At 37.7% G+C, this 5,695-nt stretch overlaps 1 long non-coding RNA gene across 1 annotated transcript in view; it reads right to left on the bottom strand.

The window, feature by feature from the left end:
* LOC116092563 overlaps positions 1 to 4,963 on the bottom strand; it is a 7,242-nt gene extending 2,279 nt beyond the window's left edge. Inside the window, exon 1 of the long non-coding RNA XR_004119330.1 lies at positions 4,885 to 4,963. This is a non-coding gene — a long non-coding RNA (uncharacterized LOC116092563). The remainder of the gene's footprint in view (positions 1 to 4,884) is intronic.
* Between the last annotated feature and the right edge of the window lie 732 nt (positions 4,964 to 5,695).

A 5,695-nucleotide genomic window follows, 5' to 3' on the forward strand; every position in this document is an offset into this window, starting at 1 on the left:
AGGGCTTCGGCAACAGAAGAGTCCATCAAGAACAATGGCTTTTCCTCAGTGGGCTTCGGCAGCAGAAGTGTCCATCAAAGACAATGACTTTTCCTCAGTGGGCTTCGGCAGCAAGGTCTTTTGTTGGGATATTTTATCTCCATTTTGATCCAGAAATGTTTTGGTTTTTCGTTGTTTTTCCTTCAAAATTGCAGTTGAGGTACAAATGTTTGCAGATGTTGGGAACTTGATTTATTAAAATGGTTTCAGTGCAAATCCCTCATGTAATTAAATGCCTATTCATGCATTTTTTTTCACAATGAAATACTGTTAACAAATAGCTCTGATATGATAGCATGACGGTTGAGGGAAAACTTGGATCTAAATGGCTAACAGAAAAGCACTGGCATGATTTTAGAAGAACTAGAAGTTTCACGGGTATATTTTCTTGTTGTTCAATTTGATGAAAAATTGGTGCACATGGCAAGCTTGGAAAAGACAAAAGTTGGGGAAAGAAAACCACACAGCACTTTTAAACTTGATCTGTAGACGTGAGCATTCTTGGTCACCATGCATTTCTCTGACAGTCTCCTTATTCATGTTAATCTTCAGGTTCAGGAATTTCACTTATAATTCTCCCAGTGATCATCTCTTCTCATAGACTTTACTGAAAGACAGTCTATCATAGTGCTTACCTTTATTGTCTCTCTCAAGTAGCTGTCTTTAAATTAAAACGGTAAAATCGGGGTTGGGGAAATGGCTCAGCCCCTGAGAGCATTAACGGCAGCTGCAGAGAATCAGCGCCCATGCCAGGAGACCCACAACTGCCTGTTACAGAAAAGAGAATTCCAACTACCCCTCTACTCACAAATCCAGAGAGATTTGGTTCCTGGAGCTATTGCGCCCTCATCTGGCCTGCTTGGGCCACTGCATGTATGTCATACATAAACTCACAGGGGCATACACGTTCATAAAATGAATGTAAAAGTTTTCTCTTCCTCTTGCCCATCTTCTCCTCCCCTTTTCCTCCTTTTCCTCCTCCTCTTCATTTTTACTAATCTTCTTCTTTCTTTTCAATGAAGTTGGCTAGCAAGATAGATCAGTAGGTAAGTGTGCTTGCCACCAAGACTTAGGACCTGAGTTTGATTCCAGGGACCAACATGGTGGAAGGAGAGAACCAACTACCATAGGTTCTCTGACTATGTGTGTGAACTATGACACATGGGCACACATGCACATGCGTGTGCATACACACAAACATACACAAAACACACACATGCACAAACACACACACATACACACACCTTTTTAAAAGAATGTTTAGAATGACTCTACCTCAGCTATCCCAGCATGGCTAATTTATAAGGTCTTCATGATTTCAAGGCAAATTCGATCCCCTCCAACTTTGTCTCTGAATAAGTAAATTATTTAGCATCTTGCCTCAGAATCCTCAAGTAGTATGCTATTTTCTTTATTTATAAAAATGTTATCTCATTTTTTAAAGACATTTCTTATCTGTTTTTATTTATGAACTTTTGTTTGTTTCTCTCACTGGTAGTTTTTATTATATGTTTATATGTATTATACTCTCCTAAATATTTTATAATTTTCAGATTCTATATATGATAAGAAATGTTGTCTGGCTTGTTGATTATTATTAATGTCCTCTAATTTTATCCAAGTTACAAAAACTAGCAAGTCTTCTTTCTAAGCCTAATTAATATTTCATTGTAGGTATAGTCTAACATTTTGTCATTTGTCTGTCAATGAACAATTATAGTATTTTGACATCTTGGGTCTGCTAAGACTGTAATGACCATGGGCACACACATATGTAAATATATATATCTAAGGAATTTACCTAAGAGCCTTTGTGTACCAAACAGAAAAGAGATTTGTCAATTTTTTGATAGTTTGATTTTTGTTTTCTTCAGACATCTCCAAATGCTTTTTTTTTCATTAAAAGGCACCAGCTGACAGTTTCAGAAAACTGTTTCCTGATTTCACTTATTGGATTTTTTGTACCAGTGTTTATTATCACTTCTCTTTTTTATTCATGTGTCGGTGGGTGGGAATGTGAGCAAGGATGCCAGGTGACAGCCTTGGATGTTGGTCCTCACTCTTCACCTTGTTTGAGACATGGTATCTTGCTATTCATTATTGCAGATGACAGATCACCTGGCCCATGAGCCTCTAGGGATCTTTTGAACTCTGTCTTCCATCTCCTTCTAGGATGATTGGGTTGGCAGAAGTTTACTATCTCATTTGGATCTGAATTTTGGCTTTATCCACTGAGCCATCTTCCCAGCCCCTGTTCCTAGTGGTATAAGGGCACACTTATTCTGATTTTGGCTTTCAGTTTCCTGAACTGAAAAAGTTCTACCCTTAGTGAGTACTTATAAAGACACCTTTGGATCGTTTGCATATCAGTGCTGGAAAAAAATATCTTCTTAGGTTTCTTAGGATGCTGTTTCATCAAATTAATTCCCTCCTTTGTTATGTGTATGAATCCCTTATACATTGCGGATGCTAACCCTTCACCAAATGCGAGGTTTTAAATGCTTCCTTCTAATCAACAACTTGCCTTATTTATTATTTATTTGGCATTTCCCCTTTGCTGGGCGGGGACTTTTTGGTGTGATGTAATCTACCCTCATTATTTTAGGTTTTGTTGCCTAAACTTTTGGTGTCATGGGCAACAAAGTATCACACAGATAAATATCATGAAATTTCCCCACTTTTATGAGTTTTGCAATTTCAGGTTCTACTTTAAAACTTTAATCTATTCTGAGTTGATTTTTATGCATGATATTAGATAAGGGTTCAATTTCCTTTCGGCGTGTGAGTGTACAGTTTTCCAAACAAGACTGATTGAGGGAAGTATCTCTTTCCCATTGTGCCTCCTTGCTGTGCTTAGAAAAGAATGTGCAACCGTGCTTATATCTGTATCGAGAATCTGTGTTTTATCTTCTTGGCCTATGTGTCTGTTTTGCATCCCACAATTATAATTTTCTTTAGTAACTGCAACTTTTAGCATAATTTGAAAGCAAGAAATATGATGGATATTCTTTCCTTTTCCTTCGGAGTATTTTATAGTTCATGAAGTTTAGAGTTGTTTGTATCTTTAGATGAAAACACCATTGGGATTTTGATAGTATTTTTCTGATTCTGCATATTACTTCTATTGGTAGAGATAGTTTTAGATTATTAATTATAGCAATCCATGAACATGAACATGCTTTCCCACTTATAAGTATCAGACTTTCATACTTATTCAATAGATTTCAGTATGTGAGTCTTTCCTGCCTCAGTTTCCTTTCCAGTCATAAAGAATTTGTCTCTAAGTTTGCTCATAAATATTTTACTCTTTTTGATATAGTAGTTAGGTTGCATTCTTGTGTTCTCTTTTGGACACACAAAAAAAACCCCACACAACTGGTTTTATGAACTTAGTGCCTCTGTCCTGGGACTTTACCACATTTATTAGAATTTTTGGTTAGAATTTATGTGCTTTGTGGTGGTAGAGAGAGAGAGAAATAGATACAAGTGCTCGCTGTTCTTGCAGGGAGCCTGAGTTCAGATCCCAGCCCTCGTGGTATGGACTTACAACCATCCACTTTCCGCTGCATCCTTTTGGCCTCTTTCTGGATGCAGAAGGCACTGCGCTCACACATATCTCCACATAGAGACATATACATATATCCCCACATAGAGACATACATATATCCCTACATAGAGACATACATATATTCCCACATATAGACACATACATATATCTCCACATAGAGACATATACATATATTCCCACATATAGACACATACATATAACTCCACATAGAGACACATGCATGTATCTCCACATAGAGACACATACATATGCACAGTTAAAAGTAAAAATACAAATTAAAAGGGGCCTGGAGAGGTGGCTCAGTGGTTAGGCACACTAGTTGTTCTTGCAGAGACCCAGGGATGTTTTGTGACCCATGGCAGCTCACAAACACCTGTAACTACACATCCTTGGGATCCAATGCCTTCTCCTGTCCTCCAAAGGCTCTTTTATTCCTCAGGGCCCACTCCAAACTTTTAGAGTTCAGAGCTGAGGTGGAGTAAGAGTTGGGTAAAAGTCAAAAGACTGATGATCTCCGGCCTTATAACTCTAACAGATTAACATATTAACAGATGATAGATAGATATGGAAGATAGATGATAGATAGATAATAGATTAACAGATGATAAATAGATATGGAAGATAGATGATAGATAGATAGTATCTTAAAAAGGAAATATGAGTGTTATGTGCATATGTGATTGTATGTTCTACAAGGAGGAGGAGTTTCCTCAATTTGGATGTTGTATATTTCTTTGTAATGTCTGATTCATCTTGTTCCTACTTGAACTCCTAACATTGCAGAGTTGCTGAACAATTCTGTGTCAATTTTTCTGCATTAACTTTTTTCCTAGCTACAAGCTTCTCAAGGATTTACTCTATTGTGTGGAGAGAATTTACTGCGTGTTTTTTGTACAGAGTATATTGTAGATGGTGAATGGATATTTAACTCAGCAAAATGCTTTTTCATGTCTATTCAAGGGATTGGGTATTTTATCTTTTGTTTTGTTTATAAGATACATCATGCTAACTAATTGTTGTGTGTAACCCCAAACATGTACCTGGGGCAGAAACTTCAGATGTTCACGGCAAGTAGTTGACACTCTCTTGTATTAGGTTGACCTGTGCTGTATTCAGAATTTTGCGGGAATGTCTATTATAGCGACCAGACTCAAGTTTTGTCACTAGAACAATTTTGATCTCATAAAACGTATTTGGACATGCATCCCATGGAAGGAACTTTTCTAATTTGTTTTGTATCATTTTTAAACTTAGAATATGTGATTTTCTTAGCTCACCTGTTTCTTCATCCAATTTTCCCAAATGTCTTTTCCTGCTCTCAGCAAAAATGACTGCACTACCAGAGAGTAGTCAGCCACTCGGAGTCTAAACGAACACAAACAATTAGTTGTGCTAATGACAATTACAGGAAAGTGCAGTCCCATTATGCTCTCATCTGTTTAATGGCAATTTTCAAAATCTAAATATGTTTAAGGAGCATTTACATAGCATGTTTGATTAATTTTAATAGCAATTATCATTACAGAAAACAAATTTGTGAATCTGCTCTATGTGCCCTTCCCAGAAGTGTCAAAAGCTCTTTATAGGCAAGATTAAGCAGACCCCGTGCTATCTGAGGGTTGCTCTTTTATCCTCTGACATGGGGCCCATACAGGGTAATCCCAAAGCATTTGGTATTTCTGTTTGTGACATCTAAATGCCTACAGTTTCAAACTTCTCCTTTACATTTTTTGTTGTTGTTGTTGTTGTTGTTGTTATTTTTTGTGTGATTTTTGTTTTTGGGTTTTTTTTTTCTTTTTCTTTTTGGTTTTTCAAGACAGGGTTTCTCTGTATTGCCCTGGCTGTCCTGGAACTCACTCTGTAGACCAGGCTGGCCTCGGACTCAGAAATCCACCTGCCTCTGCCTCCCAAGTGCTGGGATTAAAGGCGTGTGCCACCACTGCCCGGCCTCCTTTACATTTTTAACGGTAGTCTGTATTCATAGCCAACGTATCAAAACCACCACCAACGGTTCTGCACGGCATTAATCCAATCCACAGTGCAACTGGTTCAGTCCACATGTGTGGCAAGTGTGTCACACATGCCGGA

The sequence above is a fragment of the Mastomys coucha genome, unplaced genomic scaffold (genome assembly GCF_008632895.1).
Source record: "Mastomys coucha isolate ucsf_1 unplaced genomic scaffold, UCSF_Mcou_1 pScaffold15, whole genome shotgun sequence".
Classification (NCBI taxonomy): Eukaryota; Metazoa; Chordata; class Mammalia; order Rodentia; family Muridae; genus Mastomys; species Mastomys coucha.